This window comes from Pogona vitticeps, chromosome 4 (assembly GCF_051106095.1).
Source record: "Pogona vitticeps strain Pit_001003342236 chromosome 4, PviZW2.1, whole genome shotgun sequence".
NCBI classification, from domain to species: Eukaryota; Metazoa; Chordata; class Lepidosauria; order Squamata; family Agamidae; genus Pogona; species Pogona vitticeps.
The window spans coordinates 16606286-16631727 of NC_135786.1; the positions used below are offsets into that span (position 1 = coordinate 16606286).

A 25442-nucleotide genomic window follows, 5' to 3' on the forward strand; every position below is an offset into this window, starting at 1 on the left:
CCTACAAGAAAATTAAGATACATTCATTTTTCCATCTTGAGTGTTTTGTAGAACAGTGATAGAATCTAAAGAAAAGGTGCTGTGCTCAATTCTGAATTTACTTCCAGTAGAGTTGTGGTTTCAATTATACATCTTGAATTTCTGGAACCCACTGAAAATCCCAGTGTTGCCCCTGAATTAGGTCAACCTATGACAGTCACAGTATCCTTGTTTATGGGTTGTTGGGTTTTTTTTTTTTTTGGTGGGGTTTTTCAGCACCTTAGTTCACTTCATGCATGAGGCATGAAGTTCACAGAATAAATGCTTTTGCCTTCAGGCCCCCAGAATTACATTTTAGTTACACAGAGTCACATTTCATTGCAGAACCCACACCAATGAAGAAGAAAAAACAGCAGTGTAAGGATTCCATGGTATTATCACTTGAAGAGTTGTAAACAATGTGAGTTTCACCCAGTGACCACATATACAGATATATGTTCTTCCCTTCAGAGACAAAAATCATTCAGAACAAAGGCCTCAAGAAATCCAATGCATTTTCATCTCTGGACAATATATTTGTGACCACAATTTTTTTCTTCATTTTTTGATAGATATTTCTTTTTTAAAAAACAATCAAAAAGTACTAAGTAATAGTAATATGTAACAGTATGAAGTACTAGAATTGCCTAAAAATGCTTGTTTCTGCAATGTCAATGGTAACATTACTTGTGGGGATTGTCTCTAGTTACATAGCAAAATTACTTCTAAAAAGTAACTTTCTGAATTCTTTTCTTAGCTTTTTTTGTTGTTTAGTCATTAAGTTGTGTCCGACTCTTTGTGACCCCATGGGCTAGAGCACGCCAGGCCCTCCTGTTTTCTTCTTAGCTTTACTATATGGTTAAAGTTAATGTTAGGTGCTGTCTCTATTTCTCTCTGCAGAAACAGGACTCTGTTCTTCACAGGTCTCGTACATTTTGAAATGAGTTTGTATATACAGTCCAGGTCATTCGGAGTACAAGAAGGATGCTTAAATAATGACAATTTCCGATTCCACAAGCTTTTTGTTCCTTTCTGAAGGTGATTTTCTCTTTGTTGCTGTTTATTGGAGGGGCATAGTTTAGTCCTATAGAATAGCACACCCCACAAAGTTCATTTCTGCAGGTAGAACAGTTTAAAAAATTATTGCTTTCAAAAGTATAAGGTGGACAGGAATACCAGTAAATCCTGTACTCATTAAGTGATGTACGGAGAGGATGGGGGGGGCAATATTAACTCTTACCAGAAGAGTCCCAATTTTGATCTTTTAAATACCTTGGACAAGGTGTTCCCATCAAAACCAGTTTCTTAGCGCCTCAGCATAAGTCATCTGGAGAAGCAAAATATACGGACTACCGTTGAGATTATGGATATTGTACTTTATCTAAACAAAGATCTGGAGGCCTATATAGTAAAACTGTGGTGGGTTGATTTCAGAAAAGATACACGCTTTATTTTATTATTTGAGCACTCTGCTATAATGCTTAGTATATAATTTGCTCTGTGTTGTTCTCAAATATGCCCTACAGACAGGGTTGTATATTTAAAATCTGTGGGAGAAAGACAGTGAGAGAGAGAGAGACAGAGAGAGAAACACATCAGGGTATCTGCAGGACAGGTAATTATTTTAATTTAGCCATTAAATTTAATGTTTTGGGTGGAATTTCCATTCAGCTGAAATATAACTTACATTTCTGCTGGCTTTTAAAGATTATTATTCATCTTTCTTCTACAAGTATGACTCTAGCTAATTTCCACACCATAACCAATGCGCAGAATGTGTTATAATTCCAGTAATCTGAATCAGGGTTCAGCAACAGGTACAGTACAGGGTGATTTACATTATAGTTTCTGACTTCCAGCTCTTTAGCAGTAGAAATAAAATAAATATTCCTATATAAATTAGACTGTTGAAATTTGGGGTAAATTTGTGGAATTTGTGTTGGTGAAAGGAAGGGGGAAAGCCTCTAAAGAATACTCAATACAATTTTGGAGAGGTAATCTGTAAGAAAAAAATTATTATAGTAAATAGAGTCCCGTGGGTATGGGGTGCACATTAGAATTTAGTTTATAATAAGCACTATTACTTGTATTTTTTTGTATTTTTGTTATGTATGTGTTCTTTTGTGTATTTTTTTGTATAAAATTAAAAAAAAAAAAAGAAATTAAGTCAGTTTGGGTTATCCGGACGTTGGCTTTTGGACTGTGCAACTCACACCCAGATAGACAAACTGCTGGCCTCAAGAGATGCCTGATCTTTAATCTCAAGGAAGCTGTTTTTGTTTTGCTTTGTTTTCTTTTGTTGCAAGACAGCCATATTAGTGGGGAATTCTGAGAAAATGTCATTTTCCCCAAGTTTTGATCAAGATACACACTGAAGAATAGGACTGAAAAAATGTACAGTTTCCCACATCTTGAGATTAAGTTACTAAATTAAAAGTCTGATGTCTGCAACTGACTTCTATTTACATATAGGGCTTGAATTATGGGGCAATGAAGGATAGCAAGCTCCACTCTAGAGTCCTGAAAATTTATCTGTATTGTTGTCACACACCCCAATAACTTTCTCACACAAGCTTGCTTTGGTTCATTTCCATCAATCATACATGCTTGAAACACACCAAAATGGAGTAATTCTACCCACACCAAAAAAAGTAGAAGTGCCTGATAGGGACTAAGAAAAGTGTGGGGAAGAACTCTGTGGCCTGGTTCACTCCAGCAAGTATGTTGTGGGATGGCCGGAAAAAGAAACTAACCAGCTGGTCCCTCCAGAGGACCAAACAGCGGGACAAATGCCTGTCTCCGACAATTGATGGAAATGAACCAAAGCAAGCTTGTGGCTATCAATTTCCCTTGTCAATTTGCCAATATTGTGAGGTGGCTTAAACAGAAAGCCACTTCACAACATTGGGAAATTGACCGCTCCATGGTAGGGCAGAGGAAATAAAAGTTCTATCTCACTTTGAAAAAAGAAAAGAAAAATTGAAAACATCTTCCCAGAAGCAGAATGAGACAGGAGGGGCAAGAAGGGATCCCCCCCTTTACTTCTTGACTTTTCTTAAAGGTTTGGTTGAGAACCTGTCTGCAATTTACTCAACCAATGACCAGTATTTAGCAGTGGATTTGGCTTCAGGCAGGTTTTTGACCCAAGATAAATGGGGAAAAAACACCAGAGGAAATGTTCAGTTTCCCAATATTATAAAGTAGCTATTTTCTTAAACCACTTCATGACATTGGAAAATTGATAGTGCAAGGAGCTGGATTGAATAAGGTTGCTTGAAGTATATGCCATTTAAATGCAATGACTGGACTAAATGGTATATTGGACCTCTACCTGACCTTTAGTGACCCTATTTAGCCTGCATCAGCCCACTCCAAATGAGCCTGAGTATATAAGCTCTCAGTTTAAAAAGAGTACTTTGAAGACAGCACTAAAAATAAAGTCAGAAGCTTATCCTGTCTTCTTTATAATTTGGAAACTGGTTGAGAACAACCGGAAAGCAGAAATCATAATGTCAGCCCTGTGCTACTACTGTCAGTAAGCCTCAATTTTTTATACTGTTTTGTTGCCACATTTTCAGAATGGGATTATGTAAACCTAAGGAGACACATGTGTAAATTTCAGGTATCTGATTTTCTGTTTGAATTTGATTACTCTCATGGGAACTTTTAAAAATCTGGATTTAACATCCTAAATTTCAAACTCTGAACGCTGGATTTGTAATCACCAAACTCCAGAAGGAAAAAGCTCAAACAAAAAGAAAGCAATTAAGGGAATTAGAACAATTCAAGTTACATTCCTGAGTCTTCATGGTTCATCTTGCTTCTTTAATCTTTGAGAAGACCTACTTTTTAAAACTAGAATACCTGGCTGGGTAGACTAGCATTACCAGAAATTATTATGTTGGATCTCAGTTTTGGACATAGTCTGCCTTGCAGGAGGTTCCAAGGAAAACGCCTACGCTTAGCACATGCACAATCAAGAGCAGACCAGTTAAGCGATGAGCATTGAAGAGGGCGTCTCGGAAAATATCCCTTACATCTGTCTTACTCTGGTGCGAGGTATAGAAAGTGACTCAAGCCCTGTCAAATTGAGGGCGACCTTCAATCTGCCACTCTCGTGGTGAAAGATGGAGGGAAGTAAATTACTTGGTCTCTTCATTCTGTTCCTGGTGAATGCTGGAACGGTAGGAGCTGACCGGCCGCCAGTCTCACAGGCTCCAATTCTGACTGGGCTCCCTACAGTTTACACAACCAAGCCAATGAACACAATGAAAGAGGGCCTCCATTCAGAAGGGCCCCCTCGTGTAAGAGAGGCAGCCATTAGATCATAGTAATTATTCCATTTGCATCACACAGTGACACAGTGGGACATGAAAGCTTCATCAAACACTTCTCTTCACCCAGGCTTTGGCTGCTAATGAGGCACCTTGGGTTTCATTGTGCTCCCCATTTACTCATGGACGATGGACTCGCCTGCCAACAACAGCTCTGTGTACCAGACAGGCTGTCCCTTTCAGAAGCATTTATTCCTCCCCTGACCTTTGACCCCAGGGGTTATGACATCAGCAGCCCTGATTTGTGATCATTTTTATTGGCAACCATTCAATGCTTGTTTCCTGTGTTTTAACTCTCTCCCTGTTCCCTTCCTCTCCCTAAACTTATTGGTTCCATGATGCATCTGCCAAGGAAGACTATAAAGTAAGCCAAAGTGTTAACAAAGAGGCTTCTGATCTTACTTGGGGGGGGAGGGAGAGAGAATCGGGAAAGCTTCGTTGCTACTATTTTTGCAAATAATAACGAGATGTTCATTATTTAAGTTCCCGAATGCGAAACCATTATTTAAGTGCACAAATGCTAAAAGGTTGATCCATTCAGAGCAGATGTCCAATAATTTTATAAGTTGTAATGAAGAGGAAGGTGGAGTTAACTATTCTTTGCTTTTTAAAACATACCCTTAAAAAAACAAAAGGGCCATTTGGATCCACGCTTGCACGGCATTTTTGTTTAGCTTTTGTGGAAGGGATTAAAAGAGAAGGCTGGGCTGAGATCATCAGATGCTAATTTGAGACTAATTTTTTCCTCTTTAACTTGCTGCTGCTCAGTTAGAAAAGAATGGAAAAATCTAATGTTTTAAGAACTCTCCTTTTCGGTATTCAAAGTGCAATGCATGTTAACATGGGAGAATCCATTGGAAATCATGAAATAGATCTCTGCATTTTCTTTTTGCCTTTTATTTGAAACAAATGTTTGAAATGGAAATGGGTAACTTTGGGAGAGATTTGCAGAACATATGTTTTCTTAGAACACCGTTTATTTTGAGGTCTCAAATGGCCATTCAGCAAGCCAGCATTATCATTTACAGCTGGAATTGTTTTAACATAAATTCAGTGAATTGTTTGCCCAGTTGATGAAAGGTTGATAGGACGTTCCATTCATAAAATCATGACTTATTTGTTGTTGTTTTTGAAAGGAAGTATTTCAGTATTTTAAACTACCAAATCTGAAATAAAACTGTACCATCTGTGTGTAGAAAACACAGAACTTTCAATTGACGTTAATTAATTATAAGAGCAGACAGCAGTACCTGTATACAGACAATTGTTAGTCTGCATTCTTTAAGATTAAGTATTTGAAAGTGAGCACCATCGAAATGGATGTGATATACAGTAGTTTTATAGGAAGATCACGGAATATGTTTTATAGTGATGTAAACTATATTTCATTATATTCATTAAACCACAATACGTCTTGTACATATGTTTTGTACATATGTTTTGTATAAGGGACAGAGGTGTGACTGAGATAAGCTTTGCCCCTCATTTACGTGATTTGGTCTTTCCTTGTACATAGTCATAAAAACTGTATATGCTCCATGAATGGAATGTACACATCCTGCATACAGAAACAGCAGACAGTACAAACAAACACATCATGGAACTGTCTTCTGTTAGCACAGAGCGAACAATATGTGGCCTGCTACTTACATGAACCATGAACACCCAGTTCTGCCATTCCACTGTCCTTGCCACCAAAATGGCTGTTCTGCCATTTTGTTTTGACTTTCACTGCAACTGTGATTTTAAAAAGAGGCCTATATCCAATCATTAGTTCTAACTAGAGTAATCTCATGGAACCAAAGCAAAAGTAATAAAAAATTGTGGTACCTTCAAGACTAATACATTTATTTTAATGTGAATTTCCATGGATTACAATTTACTTCTTAGCTTATGGCATCCACAAAATTCTTCCTAAGCCCACATCTTGAATGAGTCAGTTTTCTTCCTCTCATGTATTTTCCTGTTTCCTATTTGTACATAGCAATAAGAAATACTATTGTATGGATGATCATCATTGTAATTTGTCTGTTGTTCCATTGTTTCATTTCTGTCCTGTAGGCCAAATTGTCCAACAACATTTGGTTCTGTTTTGTTGCATACTTTTGCATTCTGGTCATCTATGACCAGTGTCATCAAAGCTACCAACATGAATTTGACCCATCACCAGGAGGCAGTGGAAGACAGGAGGGCCCGGCGTGCTCTGGTCCATTGGCTCACGAAGAGTCAGACATGAATAAACGACTAAACAACAACAACAACACCTATAAGCATGTCTTGTTTGGATGTTTGATTCATTTCCTCTTGGACACTTGTGTAAAACTTTTCAATTTCATTTTCATCATTGGTTGTTGGAACATAGGTTTGAATGATGGCTATTTTCATGTTTTCCATGGAGTCTAATTGATAGCATTAGGTCAGACCTTGCATTATAGCCCCTAACTGTTTGTACTACATCTTGCCTCAGTGTTAGAGCCACTCAATTTCTTCTGGATTTGTCATTTCCTGAATAGAACACTTTGTAATTGTCTGACTGAAAATGTACTATTCCGGTCCATTTAGTTCACTGTCCCAATTACTGCCATGTTTATACATCCCATTTCTTGCTTTATAGTTTCTACTTAACTTTGATTCATATTTCTCACATTCCATGTTCCAGTTGTCTGCGTTGTGCAGCATCAGACTTTCCTTTCACTTCTGTTCATGTCAGTCACTAGATGACCATTTAGCTTTAATCTAGTTGCATCATTAGTAAAAGCATTATCAGTACTTGTTCTTTGCTCTCTCCAGTGGATGATTAGTATAGTGAAATAACCAACTGTATTTCTGTTCAAGTGAAAGGAGTTGAAACTCTTAATTTTTTTTATTCGCCAGTGTTCCATAAAATCTGCCTCTGAAATTCCTTTGTTCACCATCAGAACAGAAACAGAACATTATGAAACATTAGTGTTTGTCCATCTTGTTTAAAATATTACTTTTTATAATATCCAATTTTGCTCCATTTGTTCTTTGGCATATAAACTGGCCTGTTGACTACAAAAACACTGTGAGGCATTGCTATGAAAGTGTGGCATGTTTCATACTGGAGAATAGGCTAGTATATGAACCTCGACTGTTGTGGTTTATATTGTTGGGTCCTGTAATAATGTTTCCAGTCTAGACATGGAAATATTGTGTCTGGTTTTCCTGTCAGTCAGTATCCTTATTGTGATGTCTGTTGGTGGTGGTGAGTAAGCATTTCAAGTTGGGTAGTTGTCTGTTCACCTCCCACCCAGAGCCTGTGAAATATCCTGGATGGGCTTTAGTTCACCGATGATACATTTTCTGAATGGCTTTAGCCAAGAACTGTAGGTGACAACAAGCAATGTTCTGTTATTATCTGTTCTGGATTTGTCCTGCAGAAGATTGTTCCTGGGTACCATTCTAACCCTGTTAGTCTGTTTACTGACATCATTATTTGGGCATTGCAACCTGGTTTAAATCTTAAGTCTGACAAGTTTGAACTGATCTGGTCATAGACTGCACATGTAGTTCTTGCATTGAAAGGCAATACATACACTGGCTCATTTATCTGACTATCTCTTTGTCTATTCCCTCCCACCACCCCTACTTGAGATCACTTGTTATATCGACTAGTGCTCTGTTCCAGCAGTTTTCAGATTCTCATCTTGTATTGCCTAACACCGAACTGGTTTTTTTTTCACTGCTACTGCATGTGGTTCACAGAGTATAATTTATATATGATTTATGCAACAACTGGTGTGGTGTAGTGGGTAGAGTGTCAGTCTATGGCTCACAAGACCAGGGTTCAAATGCCCACCTTGCAATGGAAACTCACTAGTAATGGTAAACCACTACCTGTCCATGTACCTTGAAATCTCTATTATGGTTGCCATAAGTGTAAAGTGACTTAAAAACACATAACACAAACACAGTTTATGCAAGATAATCATAAGAGCGCAGGAAGAGCCATATTAGACAAAGTAGGTAGATAGTATAGTATCCTATTTCCCACAGTTTCTCACCAAAAGCAAAAACGTGCTGCTTATATACCGCCCCATAGTGCTTCAAGCACTCTCTGGGCAGTTTACAAGTTAATTATGCAGGCTACAAATTCCCCCCCCCCCCAGCGAGCTGGGTACTCATTTTACTGACCTCAGAAGGATAGAAGGCTGTCAACCTTGAGCCGGCTACCTGGGATTGAACCCCAGGTCGTGAGCACAGTTTTGGCTGCAGTACAGCGGTTTAATCACTGCACCACGAACATAAGAACATAAGAAGAGCCCTGCTGGATCAGGCCAAGGGCCCGTCTAGTCCAACCTCTCTGTATCTCACAGTGGCCCCATCCGATGCCTCTGGGAGCACCCGAGACAACTAGATACCTGTCTCTTGATACCCCTCCCCTGCATCTGGCATTGGGAGGTACCTTTGTTCTAAGCCTGGAGATTCTACATCCCCATCATGGCTTGTAACCTGCGATGGACTTTTCCTCCAGAAATCTGTCCAATCCTCTTTTAAAGGCATCTAAGCCAGATGCCATCACCACATCCTGTGCCAAGGATGTCTGTAGAAACCCCACATGGGGTGTACAGCGCCCTCCCAATCATTTCCCCTGGAGAAATTTATTGACTCTGATAGTCGGAAGTATTATACAGCCATGATAATAAATATTACCTGTAAACCCTCCCCCCAATGAAATTATCCAATCTCTTTTAAAAACTATCTTTTTTGGTGGCCATAAACTTTACTGGGTGTCCACAGGTTCTAGTTGGAGCCTCGTGGCACAGTGGTTAAAGTGCAGTACTGTAGTGAAGACTCTGCTCTCCTGAGTTCGATCCCCAGCTCAGATACTGTAAATGGCTCGAGGTTGACTGAGCCTTTCATCCCACTGGCAAACTGATACCCAGTTTATTGGGAGGGATATATGTACCCTGCATAATTAAACTGTAAATCACTCAAAGTGTGTTCTGCTTACATACTTCCCCATAGTGCTTAAAGCACTCTCTGGGTGGTTTACAGTTTAATTATGCAGGCTACACAAATTCTTCCCCAGCAAGCTGGGTACTCATTTTACCAAACTTGGGAAGATGGAAGGATGAGTCAGCCTTGAGGCGGTTACCTAAATCTGCTGGGATTGAGCCAGGTTGTGAGACTCGTGGCCCAGTGGCTAAACTGCTGTACTGCAGCCAAAGCTGTGCTCACAACCCCAGGTTCAATCCCAGGTAGCCGGCTCAAGGTTGACTCAGCCTTCTATCCTTCCGAGGCCAGTAAAATGAGTACCCAGCTTGCTGGGGGGTGGTAATGTGTAGCCTGGATAATTAACTTGCAAACCTCCCAGAGAGTGCTTGAGGCACTATGGGGCAGTATATAAGCAGTAGTACACTCTGCTTTTTTGCTTTGCTTTTCACTGCAGTACAGCAGTTTAACCACTGTGCCATGAGGCTCAGTGCTTTAAGCCCTATGGGGGTGGTATTTAAGCAGCACACTTTGCTTTGCTTTTGCTTATAGTTGTACAAGGTAAGAAAAAGCTTGTCTATCTGTTGTTTCCACATTATGTATAATTATATGCATGTTAACTCAGATATAAATACAGTTATATTCTGATGGGCTTCCCCCCACTAAGTATGTCTATGACTGCCATCCTGGACCTAAGTCTGCCATACTGAAAACTCTCAATTACAATTCTATGCTTGTTCACTGAAACATATGGCCCCTTAAGCTGAATTTACTGTCAGGAAAATGGGCATAAGATTTGCAGTCTAAATTATGGGCAATTGTTACAGAGGTCTGATAAAAAATACATTTTAGCTTAAAGTGAGTGAAGTTGTAATGAATACTCGGAAATTGTCTTGCCTTCTATGAAAAAGAATATTATGATACATTGAGAAAATGCCTTTCATGCAGAACTTGCAAGATTTTTTGTTTCTGGGTGGAAGTAAAACGACTAGGGTTTTTAAAACCACCAGTAGCATTAAGGAAGACAGACAGACAGACAGACAGACAGACAGACAGACAGACAGACAGACAGACAGACAGAAAGAAAGAAAGAAAGAAAGAAAGAAAGAAAGAAAGAGGTGCAAAAATATTTTTTGTTACAACAATATGTTTTGTGTAAAATTAAAGGCATTTGTACAAACTACAAGCCCTCACCCCCAAAAAAACACACTCTGTGATTTTGTTGTTGTTGTTAGTTTTTTTGCATTTAAAAGTCCAGAAACGCATTGAGGAGACAGAAAATGTTTTTAAATTCTTGATTCTCACTTGCAAAAACAAAATAAAGATGTACATCTCTGGCCTGGTGTGATGTTGAACACACAGCCTATCTGTGCTACACATAAGGCCTCCGAGGGAATTGTAGGAAACTTAAAAATGGGAAGCGGCACGAAGACCTCACACAGCCAGTCTTGGAAGAAGAGAGCTCTATTTATGGCGCTTGGACCTCAGCTACTGTTCAGAGATGACAAGGTCCACACCAGCCCTGAATGAGCGGATATAGAAGAACAGTCACAATATGTTGTAAAAAAAAAATCAATCAAGGGTATTCAAGATCAGGTTGCAGAACAACAGAATAAAATCGCAGCAATTTAAAATTTCCACTTCCTGCCCCAGAGCTTGCTGGGATCTTTCAATCTGAAAGGAAGCTAACTGGGGCTAGGCCAAGCTAAGCCTGAAAGCGTTCCAGTTTAGGCCTTTCCTCCCAGGTGAGTGTAAAAGTGTATGTAATTTATGTAGAACCTCCAGAATGGGAGATTATGGGATTTCTAGTTCAAGAAATCTGAAAATCCCATCCATATCTACTAGGACCACAGATCCTTTTCATGTGTACTACTGTGGTCAAACCATCTGTCGCCTGCCCTATTCGCTCTGTTATATCGATTCATCTCGCTCAGATTGGTAGCAACTCTCATTGGCTTCATGAAGAAAACATCCCCAGTCTTTCCTGGAGATGCTGTGAATATTACCTGGAATTTTTAAAATGCAAAGTAGGTACACTTATCTGTGACCTTCCTCATAACAGGTTTGTCATCAAGATTACAATATACATTTTGACAATTGTCTTAACACAATTTAATTTGATTTGGGGAAAGATGTATAGATATTGGCGTACAAAATAAGAATAGGGCCAACAAGGGGTTCCATCTACACTTGCTCATGTTTGTGCATTTACATGTCGGTGTGTCTGTGTCCTAGAGGCAATACACAAAAATATTAGCAATTATCACACCACACCATGGGAGATGATGTTGTCCAGATAAAAGTGTATGTCATGAAAGTAGACTACATTGCACAAGTGTGGTGGTGGTGATTGTGAAGGTTGTAAAGACTGTTGTTATTTCAAGCTTTGATTAGCATAATTGAGGCATGGTTACCTTAAAATGACTTTGATAGAAATCAGGTTGATGTCAATCAGTCCAATGGCAATATGCCAGATCTACAACCACTGCATAAGTAGCACCCTCGTGCCTTGGAATGCCATTTTGCAAGTTAGAGACAAGCCTTTCTTGGGTACAAGCTGAATCAGTATAGCTTACCTTTTTTATATTAAAAAATAGCTTGTTTTTTCTGTGAAAGGAATAGCATGCATAACTTCAATACTTTAACAAAACTTTAGTATACACAGATAATTAAATGCTCATGGTGGGAATTAGTATAAACAATTCCAGAAATTGCAAAAAACATACAGACAAACAAAAAACCCCACTGGAAAAATACTAGGAAAAAGCAGACACACAAATACAGGATGGGTGAAATTTGGCTTGGAAGTATTATATGTGGCCCCTAGTCTCTGGAACAAAATACCAACAGATATTCCTTTCCTCCTTATCTGTACAAAACTGGTAAAGATGGAATTCTTTCAAGCTGTCTTAAAAAATTGTATCTCCTGGATGCTGCTTATTTTTTTAGTAATTTTAGATTATATAGGGTTATTGATGCTTATGATTCATTCATTTATTTAAAATATTACTTCACCTTTCTCTTTTGTTTGTTTTTGTTTTGTTATTGTGGAATTTTGTTGGTTTAAAGTTTTAATCTTGTAAACCACCCAGAATAGCCCTTGCCCTAATGGGGTGGTTTATAAATTGAATGAATGAATAAATTAATTAATCTAAGGGTCTTGGTGGATCACAAGTTAAACATGAGCTAACAAAGTAATGTAGCAGCAAAGAAGCAAATGTTATACTAGAGGGTATCAACAGAAGTATAATGTCCTGATCTAGAGAAGTAATAACATCATTTATTCAGCTTCGGTCAAACTTGTATCCAGTTCTGGGTACCAAACAGTGATTTTAACAGTGGAGAGGGAAGATGCCAGAGGGAAATAGAAATCCATGCCAGCCAAAAAAACAAAAGAAAAAAGAAGATAAAATCATTATAGCACCTTAAAGACTAAGGACCTGAGGAAGTGGATTTGCCCACAAAAACTCACATTAAAATAGCAGTTAGTCTTTAAGGTGCCACAACATTTTTGTTCTTTATTTTTATTTTGCTTATGCCTGATATGGTAGCATAGACTAACATGGTTACCTCTTCTAGAAATTCATATGTTTTCCTCTGTGTATGTGTTCTTTGCTGTTGAGTCAGAACCAACTTATAGTGATCCTAATAGGGTTTTAAATGTAAGTGAGATATTTAAGGAGTGGGTTTACCAGTTCCACCCCCCTCAGTGAGATTCTATGGCTGAGAGGGGGACTCAAACCCAGTTTTCCAGGGTCCTAGTCTATCACCCTATCCACTTCACCACACTGGAACCCAACATTTTCTTCTCTAATGTTTCCTAAATCTACAAGTAGAATGGTATACTTCTTTCCTCTGGAGAAATTGCTTCCTGATTTTTCCTTCTCCTAGCTAGAAGAGGCAGACGTACATGGCTTTTCTGTAATGGCTGAGCACGCAGAAAATAGCATTATGAGGCTTTCACAGGATGTTTCTCCTACACAATCCCTGAAAGTATAGGTTTTTTATTTTCAGGCAAGTATGAATTTCTGAAGTAATTTCTTCTGTTAAACAAACAACTGTCCTTAGGATAAATGGTGTGCAGATTCATTACAACACAGTTTTGCTCTCTCCCATATTCAGATTTTCCGTACCTTTCTGTCCCATATATGAAGGTTTGCAAATATTAGTAGATTCTTCTACATGGAACTGGAAATGAACCCCTACTCCTGCCATTTGCAAAAGACTACTTCCAGAGGTGCACTTGTTCCCATCGTGTACTGAACTATGGTGTACCTGCCTGATATTGAGGTGTTAAGGATGAGGAGCCTTCCAGAAAAAAGAAGTGGAAATCTTAATTTAGCATTAATATGTATTGATGAATATATGGAATTGAAACCCAGTCTTCAAAGAGTCCATCCTTGGTCCCTGGATGGGACAAAATGGTCAAATTTCATTTCTCCTATATTCAGATATTTTCAACTTCAAATTATTTGAATCACAAATATGAAACCATCAGTGAACTTTGGTAAATTTCCATTAAAAAATAAACAAAAATGAAATTCTCACTTGTCCCTTCTCAAGATGGCCAAGGAAAGGAAGAAAGAATATTGATTTTGGTCTTGAAGCTTCTGGTAAAAAAGAACTTTGTTTTATTAAAAAATAATTTAATTAAAAAGCCATAAAAATAAACATACCTAAAAAAAACTACCAACACAAATTTTCACATAAAAAGAACTATATGGAAAGTACTCCCCCCCGGATCATTCAGAAATATAACATTTTTCCCGCCCATTATGGAGCCCCATTCCCCTTCCAAAATTGTATTGCGCCTTGAGAAGTTACATCCCTTCTCCTTTCTTAGTTCAAAATCAATAAATTCTCCCCAAATGTCTGCAAAATTTAACTATTTTCATATTTAACAATCCCTTGTTTATTTTGATATTTGACATTTAACATTAATTTACCCTTTATAGATATATTCAGAACTCTTTATGCCATTCATTTAATGGAAAATCATAGTTTATTACTAGCTTCTAGTAATCTTGTTGCTACTATTACATTTAAAATCAATTCTTTAGTTAAAAAAAGTATTTTGTAACGTATACAGGCAATCAGCAGATTTAGGCTGCAAGGCAACGTGTCCTGTCACTTCATGGTTTTATAGCTCTGCATGAGAATACACATCAAATATGTAAGTTACCATAGATTGCCGAGATGGCATCTGGAGATACTTTCAGACAAAGAGGAGTACATAAGCAAAGTTTCAGAAGATGAGCAAGAGAAGGTAATAATGGAGCATGGAACCATCAACCCCAGAGAACTCATTCATGATTTAGCTAGACCACTGGATCCCAACCTTGAGCTCCCAGGTGTTCATGGACTACAACTTCCAGAAATCCTGGCCAGTGCATCAACCTAGCATAGTACTAGAATTTTGCTGCATCACTTAGGGAAATATTTTTTCAAAAAAGATAAAAATAGAGGAGGGTGTTTTTCCATTCTCCATTTTAATGTCACAACCCACTTAATACGTCATAGGGTTCTCTCTTCAGTTAATGCCACCCATAGCTCCGTTTGGGTGCAGAGGAGCATGCTGAATTGTACCAAAACCAGAAGCCCTAGCACTGTGCCAGAAATGAGTGGGACAGTTGTTAAAGGGCCAGGGTGGATCAATATAAGTAGAAACACATGGGAAGGCCATAACTATACCAACCATGATCCAAACGGTGATCTATATACTCATCTGGACAGGCCATAATGAACAGGTAGGGACACCTGGCTACTTTAATGAATTCAACTGTCTGAGGCCAGATGAACAATATCCAAGTGTACTTAAGTAACTTGCAACTGTGATATTCAAACCACTATCTATAATATATCAGAGTTTTTGAAGAACTAGTGTGGTTCCTGTAGACTGGAGGCAGTAACTTTTTTAGATTGTTCAAAAAGGGGTGTTTCTCTGTGTGTGTGTCTGTGTGTAGAGATGGATCCAAGCACCAACTGATTGTCAGTCAGATAATAATACCAGAAAATGATCTGTCTAGAAAAGATAATTAAACAGTTGTCCACTGAGCACTTAGAAAAGAACACAGCAATTTCTAAGTACCCAAACTGGGGTTATCAAAAATAAATTATGCCAGACTAACATTCTGTCTTTTGAAAAAATAAATTCCTAGGTTTGGTAGATCAGGGGAATGTTATGGATTTAACGCATCTTGATTTCAATAATGCTTCAACAAAACAACTCACAATATTCTTGCAGCCAAACTGTTAAAATATTGGCAGGATTATTAGATGAATATATAAACTGGTTGATGGCCTGTAGCCAAAGAGTGTCCAATGGTTTCTCATCATTTAAAAGAAAAGTGACGAATGGAGTCTATGATGTTTAACGACGTTATGACTTATATGAAGAAGTAGAGGAGATCTTTATCAGCTTGTGGATAATACAGAGGCGCATGGTGAAACCTTTCATTTTAGTTTCATTTCAGGATCTTTCAGGGAGTGCCTTTTTTGTTTGTTTTTATTTTCATGCAATGGTCCTTTCATTTAACATGAAAGGGACCATTATGGGATGGGATTTTCATATTTAAAGGACTCTCACTTCCAGAATTCACCTGGAATGCCCCAGGCAGAATTCTAGAATTCTGGGAGTTGGGGAGCACAAATAACAAGCAAGAGAGACGTTTCACCACTGACATACCACTTCATTCCATGTGTTTCAGGTGTGAAGAATCTGCTGGTCCCTGGCAGTATAGCAAAGCTGTGTGGGAGTTGCTGCAATGCAGCATGAATAAGGTAGTTTTGTGAGAGGCTCCCTTTATCCTAATGGACAGCAAGAAAATACTTCCCATAGTAGCTCTATAGTTCTATGATTGTATGTATCATGTCGCTGGAACACTGATGCATTTTATCCTCTAATGACAGGATATCTGTAATGTATAGTTTGGCCTTTGTAGCAGCCAACAAGTTGCTATTGGGAAGTTGAAAAAAATGTCGACACCTTTCTCTTGGTCTCTTGTCAGCAAAGATATGCTGTCACTGCCTTTAGCTTTCATTATGGCTCAGGGCTATTGTAATATCCAGATTTAAATATGCAGAGAGAATTGCTGTGATGAAATAAGCTGAACATATCACAAACTGCTGCTGTGTAAGATGATACAAGTATGGCAACCTTGACCGTTTTTTTCATCACAACACTGTCATCTGTCAAAGTGTCCTGTGGCTTATAAATATGGATTGCAAGATTTCTTAGACAGCTGCATTTCTTCAGCTAGGAAAAGGGTATCAACGGTACCATTAATTAGGCTAATTCCCAACATGGGTTGCACATAATTAATTTGATCATTAAGGTGCTTTCCACATTTCTTTACAGGAAGTGCAAGAGATCATGGATGAAGTTTGAACAAATAATTAGCAATCACAGATGTCAATGCACGTAGCTATAAAATGAGAGCAGAGGAGCTCTGCCTGCCAATGAGGAGGGCATACAATTCCACCTGTGACTTAATTGGGGAGGGGTTTTTGACTACAATGAACATCATTTATCCCAAACATACTTATTAAGGACAGCTGTTAATTTCCATGGAAAACTGGCAACAGTGTGTAAGGGTAAGGCTCCCCACATGTCTCACATCACTGCTTGGAAAAATAGCTTTTTTGGGCTACATCCCTAAGAATTCCCCTGGCTACCATGCTGGCCAGGAAGATTCTGGGAGCTGCAGTCTGGAGCAGTAGGTTTTCTAAACTCTAATCAATGTATGGAGGGCCTTCAGGGATCAGGCTTGGTTCTTGTCCAGGATCCTGACCATATTGTTCTTGTCTATGTTGCTATTCCTCAACAATATATGGCAGGAAGTTCCAGCTTCTTGCATTCAATCATAAAATAATTGAGTCAGAAGAGGCCTATAAAGTCACTGAATACAACCCCCTGCTCCATGCAGGAATCCAAATCAAAGTTGACCTGACAGATGGCTATCCAATTTTCTCTTGAATGTCTCCAATGTTGGAGTGTTCACCAACTCCCAAGGTAATTGGTTCCATTGCTGTACTGCTCTAACAGGAAGTTTTTCCTGAGATTCAACCAAAATCCTGTAACTTGGACCCATTATTGCATGCCTTGCACTTTGGGATGATTGAGAGCAAATCCTTCCCCTCCTCCATATGACAATCATAAGGGTGCTATTGCCCTTATGCTCCTCTTATGGGTTTCTGATAGGTGTCTGCCTAGCTGCTGCTGGAGTAGAATGCTAGACTACATAGGCCTTTGGTCCGATGTGGCTCTTTTTCTGATTCCTACTGATGCCATTTCAACAGTATCACTTCCAAAAACGCCTCTTTTCTTTGCTGATGTACAGCTTGCCAATGCAGCCCAGGTGAGATATAAACCCAGGACAAAATGCCAAGTTTCATCAGCTTTCCTGGATCGGCTTCTATTGAGTCATTTGGGTGAACTCCCCAGTTGGCTGGAATGTGTTTATCTAAAGATAAAACTTTTGACAAACCTATCTTGAGTTTCAGGTTTTGGTAGAAATTAGAAATGAAATGAGTTTCAGTCAGCTTCAGGTGCCATCAAAAACTTCCGTTCCTTCTCTTGTTATGTGAGCAAGAGCTGGAGGTGTACTCCTGTCCTCTCCTCTCCCTTTTTGTTTGGAGTACCTTGAGTATGACATGTTAGTCTGTGCAAGCATATCAGACAAAATCCAAAGAAACAAAAGAAAACAAAGACAAAAACATGTGGCACCTTAAAGACTAACTACAGTGGAACCTCGACTTACGAACTTAATCCGTATTGGAACGGTATTTGTACATCAAAACGTTCATAAGTCGAGGCAAAATTCCCCATAGGAATGCATTGAAAACCTTTTAATCTGTTCTGGCTGTTTTTCATTCTCATCTAGAGGCGCCGTTTGCAAATAGAAGCATTTGTTCCCATAGGAACGAATGCAAAGCCAGTTAATCAGCACTCTAACACAAGGGGGGCATTTTTCTTTTTTCTTCTTTTGACCTAAGATGAACTTAGGTCAAAAAAGTGCAGGAAACGAGGGGGGAAGGAACACCTTCTAAACAGAATACTTTTTTTGTTCGTAAGTCGAAGTTCCATTTGCAAGTCGAAGCAAAACTCTGCGAATGGAGCGGTTTGTAAGTCGAAATGTTCGTAGGTAGGGACGTTTGTAAGTCGAGGTCCACTGTATTATATTTCAATGTGAGCTTTCATATGAGTATTCTGTATAATACACATGCATCACCTGGAGGACCACATGTTTATTTACCTTACAGAGAAATTCAAGTGTCTGTAAGGATCCCTGATTGTCTTGTGGGGAGCACTGGAAAGGTAGATGGTCATCACTGTCAAGGAAGACAAAAAAAGGACACTGGTTTGTATCAAACTCCATATGCTGATTGATTTATTGATTGATTGGTTGGTTGGTTGGTTGGTTGATTGATTGATTGATTGATTGATTGATTGATTCATTCATTTTATTTGTATACCCCAGGCCACTCTGGGCAGTTGACACAGCACAATAAAACAGACAGTACAATAACAAAACAATGTATAAATTAATCGATACAATTTAAACAACTAAAAACAAAATCAATAAACATTAACATAAAAAGGGAAAGATGGTAGAATTGAACTGTAAGTTGAATCAAAGTGGAATAGGGTCGGGGAAGGCCTGTCTAAAGTTCTCTAGATGCAAAATGAGAAACAATTTCTATAATTTGAACAAAACTGAAGTACATCTCCCTCAAGGGGGAAGGCTGCAACCAGATGGTCTGTGTGCTTCTCGCATCTCCTGTCCAGCTTCTGCCCACAGTGGATGGGTAACTTCAATGTTCTGATCTCTCTCCATACGATACTTTTTCTTTCCACCTGATGTAGGCTGAACAGTCCTTCAAAAGAAGAACATCTTCAGATGGAGTGTTGTCTTCTAGCACCCTTGAAATAGAGGATTTTCTTCTGTGAGAGGACATGCAGCTATCTTAGATGAGAACCATCCTAGCAGAACACCTCCTACCTGTGGCAGGAATGTAAAAGGTGCAGGCAAGAAGAGATGTAAGAATTGTAGCATGTGCTTTATTCTAAAATGAAAGCCAGACAAGTTTCAGCTTGGACTTTTTAGCCTTCAAGAGTGTGAATACTGCACTTTTGTTAATTCTGTTTTAGAAAAACACTTTTGTTTATCAAGTCTGAGTCCAGTTCCTTTTGAAAAAGTAAAAGTGCAGCATTCACACCGTTGAAGAAGGCTGAAAAGGCCAAGCCAAAATCCATTGGGCTTTCATTTTGGAATAAAGTACTGTACATACTATAATTTTAACATCCTGGGACTACGGTCTTTCCTTGCCTACTGCTTGGGTGGAAGTACCAGTTCTTTTTTGTTACTGCTTTACAGGAATATAGAAGGGTCTGAAAGAACTGAATGGACCTCAGCAAGCAGAGGAAGCTATTTGTACACCTATCTTAAACTTACCAATATCTTTATCTTTGTCATTATCTTAATTTAGCCTTACATTCCACCATCTTACTAACATTCTTACACTTCACCACCACCCGTGAACTGGAAGTCAAGTGATATTTGTATGAATGAACAAGAGAGCTGGGTAGAGATGATAGAGGTGTGCACAGACTGTCTCAGTGGGCTGGCGTATGAAAGAAAGAACAGATTGGTTGTGGTGGGTTTTTCGGGCTCTTTGGCCGTGTTCTGAAGGTTGTTCTTCCTGACGTTTCACCAGTCTCTGTCCATCAGAGTTCCTACTCCAGTCCTCTGAAGATGCCGGCCACAGAGACTGGCGAAACGTCAGGAAGAACAACCTTCAGAACACGGTCAAAGAGCCCGAAAACTCCGCAACAACCATTAGATCCCGGCCGTGAAAGCCTTTGCGAATACAAAAAACAGATTGTTGTTAATCCCTACCACACTTTAGGTAAAGGTAAAGTTTCCCCTTGACAAACTGTCCAGTTCAACTCTAGGGGGTGGTGCTCATCCCCGTTTCCAAGCCATAGAGCCAGTGTTTGTCCAGAAACAGTTTCCATGGTCACGTGGCCAGTGCGACTAGACATGGAACACTGTTACCTTCCCACCATGGTGGTCCCTATTTGTCTACTTGCATTTTTACATACTTTGGAACTGCTAGGTTGGCAGGAGCTGGGACAAGCAATAGGAGCTCACTCTGTCAGGTGGATTTGGACTGCTGTTCTTACGACCTTGCAGCCCAGAGGCTTTGCAGTTTAACCCGCAGCACCACCACACTTTACACCATGCCTATTGGCTTGTAGCGCAAAATAACAGTCCTTGCATTGTTGTTGTTTAGTCATTAAATCATGTCCGACTCTTCCTGACCCCATGGACCAGAGCACGCCAGGCCCTCCTGTCTTCCACTGCCTCCAGGAGTTGGGTCAAATTCATGTTGGTAGCTTCGGTGACCCTGTCCAGCCATCTCATCCTCTGTCGTCCCCTTCTCCTCTTGCCCTCACACTTTCCCAACATCAGGGTCTTTTACAGGGAGTCTTCTCTTCGCATGAGATGGCCAATTCCTTCATGGATTGCTGCCTTGTCGTGGTGAAGGGGCTTGAGTAATTCAGAGAAGCTATGGGCTATGCCGTGGAGGGACACCCAAGATGGACAGGTCATAGTGGAGAGTTCTGACTAAACACAATCCACCTGGAGCGGTATCTTTGCCAAGAAAACCCTATGAGCAGAAACAAAAGGTTAAAACAGTTCTTGTAAACCAATTTTAATGGGGAATTGCTACTCTGCCAGCTTCGGACAGATTTAAACATAAACTAGATAAATTAAAATTTAGGGTATTATGTTATAAGTGCCTTCTAGATAGAGTTTTATGTTGTTTCATGAATTCACAAATTAATGAATTCCAATGGAATCTTTTTCATTTGACATTGTTGAGGGCCAGATGCCAAAATTGGACAGAATGAACTCATGATTACATGTAATGGTGACACAGACCAAGAACAGAATGATATATATATAGGCCTGGAATTTTGGATTTATTGGATTACAAACCCCATCATTCTCCATTTTGGGGGTTCTACAAGATAGACTTATAGCTGCAGATAGCTAAAGCTTCCTTTCTAAACTGGAAAATAGGGTGGAGTTAACCCTACACTAAGCCAGGAACCTTCTGTGCAAGGGCTTTTCTCCAGGTGAGACACATTTAGGTGTCTATAGGTGTGGGTCTGTCAGATGGAAATCACAAAATTGAGAATTCTGGTATATGGAGCCCAGGAATTATATGATATGTTGTCCAAGAAACTATAAACATTCCTGTGCTTACTGATTTGTCAGCCGATTCTCTCAAGAGTTAGAAACATATATATTTTTTAAGATTAGAGTTTCTGGAATTCTCTAGTTGCCAAGGCCCAGTATACTTTGGCTGACACAAGACCTATATATGCATTGCGAACACAAAGAAGTTGTGTAACAAAACACCAATTTCTATAAGAAACATCAACTTTGCAATGGGCTCTGTCGATTTAACTTGATCCATTCTTTTCAACCTCCCAAAGCATTTTAAGAGGAATGAGAAAGAGGGGCATACAGCAAGACCCATAGTTGTAATTTTTTTAAGTATATGGGATTTCCTTTCAGAGATGAAACTGTATTTTGCTTTCCAAGCAAGAAGAACTTTGCTGAATGCCTGAGTTATCTATTCACAAAGCGGAGGGGTGGGAAGATAATTATGATTCACAATAAGCTCTTCTGGAATCCTCTGTTTGGGGATTATTGTACATGAAAGACACCTTTGCTGGTGTGGAAAAGGACAGGTGTATCCATACAGTATCCAGGGATCCCACCTCCATTGCCATGAATGGCAAGTCAGCCGTAAACTGCTGATTACTAGTTCTTCTTTGTATCCTATAATAATGAGATTAAAATTCTTCACTCTCCCGTCATGCTCTCTTTGTTGGTCAGGTGGCATTGGCATGGTTGAAATTCCTCCATGGTTTAGTAACTCTTTCTTACTAGGTTTCCCTCACTCTAAAAAGCCATTTGTAAGAATCTTGGAATACAGCTGGGGGATAGTGTTGCAACTCACTCAGCTATCTAATTGTTTAATGTTTTAAAAGTGTTCTTTCTAAAAAGACAGTGGAGATGAAGTTATAGGTAACTCACTCAGAAGACAGTTCCAAATCATTGGGGTCAAGTGAGAAAAAGTCTTATCCCATTCTAACTTCTTGCACAAGGGCCATGTTAAGAGATATCCTGGTGAGTGAAAAATGGGGAGGAATACTTTGGGAGACCTCTCGTGAAGTTAAGTTTCCTTGTTCCTATGCTGAAGATGAAGCTTTGCAATTTTGAGATGAATTTCAACAGGTCCTGAATGAAGATATAGCACAGATTTGTAGCGAACTCTACAATTAAAGGGCTAATGTTTTTTTCTTCAATTTTTTTTTATTTTTTTAACATAGGGTAACAAAAAGGAAAAGGGAATTGGAATTGATGAGGAAGAGGGGAGACAATAACATACTGATATCCAATCTATACCTATTGCCATATCAAGATTTTAAGTTATTCTATTTACTCTTTTCTGCCTTGTAGATAAAGTTCTCATTTCAATATATGTTATTCAGCTGCTGCCTGTTGATTCAGTCCACTTGTTAAATAGATCCCATTTTTCTGTTGCCTTTTGCAGGGGTTGATCTTTCATGACTTCTGATAAGATATCCATTTCGGCTATTTCCCGTATCTTTTCAATAAGATCTTTTTGTTTCGGTACCGTCGGGCTTTTCCAATTTCTAGCATAAATAATTCTAGCTGCGGTCACAATATATATAACTATATGTTCCTTTGACTTATCTATACAGTGGGGTCTCTACTTAAGAACTTAATCTGTATTGGAAGGTGGTTCTCAAGTGGAAAAGTTCTTATGTAGAATCTGCATTTCCCATAGGAATGCATTGAAAACCATTTAATCCGTATCTTCTCTTTTCTGTCCATAGAAACTAATGGGAAGCTGCTATTCCGCCTTCTACCACTAGAGGGGGATTTTTTCTTTTTTTTCCCTTAGGTCAGGGAACAGTGTTAAAAGCACTTCTGACGAAGCTAATTTTGAAGCAATGGACTGAAAACCAATTAATCCATTCTGGCTGTTTTTTTTATGTAGAGGTGCGTTCGTACATTGAAGCATTAGTTCCCATAGGAACTAATGCAAAGCTGGTTAATACGTACTCTACCACTAGGGGGAGAACTTTTTTTTAACCTAAGATGACCTAAGGTTAAAAAAAGAGCAGGAAAGTTTTTTTTTCCTGTTCTTATCTGGATTTTTGTTCTCAAGTAGAAGCAAAATTTAGCAAATGGAGCTGTTCTTAAGTGGAATTGTTCTTAAGTAGGGACGTTCTTAAGTAGAGACCCCACTGTATTATTGGGTATCATACTCAGTAAAAACAATTCTGGGGTTAATGGCACCTTACAGAGCAATATTTGCAATTAAAAGGCTAATGTTGTCAGACTTCTCAAGTCCCTGTTTTCCTATTAAGTTGAAGCAAATAGCAGACAATTTATGGATGTGAAAAATGGATGGTAAAGACGGGGAAAAATGATTTGTTTGAAATGCAGTGTTGGAGGGAAACTTTGTGGATACCCTGGACCGTCAGAAAGACAAGCAAGTTTGTCTTAGAGCAAATCAAGACTGAACTGTCCCTGGAGGCAAAAAATGTGGAAGCTGAGGCTATCTTACTTTGAGACAGCAGCATTCTCCGGAAAAAGACAATAATGCTGGGAAAGGCGGAAGGCAGCAGAAAAAGAGGAAGACCAAATACAAAATGGACTGACTCCCTTAAAGGAACCATAGGCTTGAGCAAGACAGTTGAGGACAAGATGTTTTGGAAATTGCTTGTTCTTAGGGTGACAAATCAAAGGTGACTTGACAGCACGTAACAACATTTCTCCTCTTCAGCATGGAATTCTCAGCAACAGTCAAGTCCAGTGGCCATTTCTTTGATAGTTGATGGGCCGAGAGTTTCCTTTTTTGAAGCAGGGAAGGATCTCAAGATTTTGTTAGATCCAATGCTCCTCCTGTTGCTAGGCTACAGGTGGATATCTCCTGCTAAAATCACAGGCCACCTATTCTGTACTGGCTACACTGACTGCTAGTAGCTCAATTTAAGATGCTACCTATTACTTTAAGGACTCTACACAACGTGGGACCTACATATCTACTGGATTTCCTCTATGCATAGAAGACTTTGTACCAATCCAGATTGTCTGAAATGGTCCATATAAAGGTGCCAACTGCCAAAGCTGTCTGACTTGGGTGTGATATCAAGAGACCTTTTTACATTGTTGACCCTGTGCTCTGGAATAGCAAAAGATGATATCTTTGCCAAGATTCAGGATAGGGTGGAACTGCTTCAGCTGGCTATTGCATGCTGCTTATTTTATTTGGGGTTCAGTGACTTTGTGGTAATGCATTTTCAGCTTTTTAGGTTACTGTTCGATGTATGTTTTAAAGGCTCAAATCCATTCACCTAGTTACACTGCCATAGCAGAACAAAATAATTTTGGAAGCAAATTGCACCCAAATATGAGATAACCATAGACATTATCAGTTGCATATTGAGTTCAATGACTCTGAGTAGAACTGATAATGTCCATGATGATATTTTAACTTGGGACAGGATTTATGCTGTGATTTATGCCATTTGTGTAGGTAAGTTATAGTACAAACTCTGGGAGTTATAGTACAAAAGCTTACTTTTCCCAAGTTCTGTTCCGAATGATCACCCACCTGTCAATATGGTTCCTAATGCCGGCTTCGCTGCCGAGCTCGCTTCGGCAGCGTGGAGCTTCATCCCCTCCCTCCCAGGATATTGCGAGACATGGGAGTCTCACAGATGCGACCCGGGATGGGAGGGGAAAGAAGCACCCTATTTAAACGAGCTCCATCTTCCTTTTGGCCTCTTTTCAAGGCTTGCAACCCACCTGCCTGCCCTATGTACTAGTGTGAGTTTTCTGGTTGCCTTTTGGGGCCAGGTAGGAATTTTTGAACTGCATGCTGATTGACGGCTGGCTGTGGGTTTGTTTTGTTTTGTTTTGTTTGTTTGTTGCCTATTCCACACTGGTCAAGGTATGCAGGCTGTTCAATGGGTGGAAAATAAACAGTCACACGAGTGAGTAGTGCAGAAGGAACAGG

At 39.3% G+C, this 25442-nt stretch overlaps 1 long non-coding RNA gene across 1 annotated transcript; it reads left to right on the forward strand.

Annotated features, from left to right (window-relative positions):
* The first annotated feature begins 2289 nt into the window (after positions 1–2289).
* On the forward strand, positions 2290–24608 carry LOC144588770 (uncharacterized). The gene is made up of 2 exons (XR_013544459.1): positions 2290–4716; positions 12597–24608. It is a non-coding gene; the product is annotated as an uncharacterized LOC144588770 (long non-coding RNA).
* Positions 24609–25442: the final 834 nt, after the last annotated feature.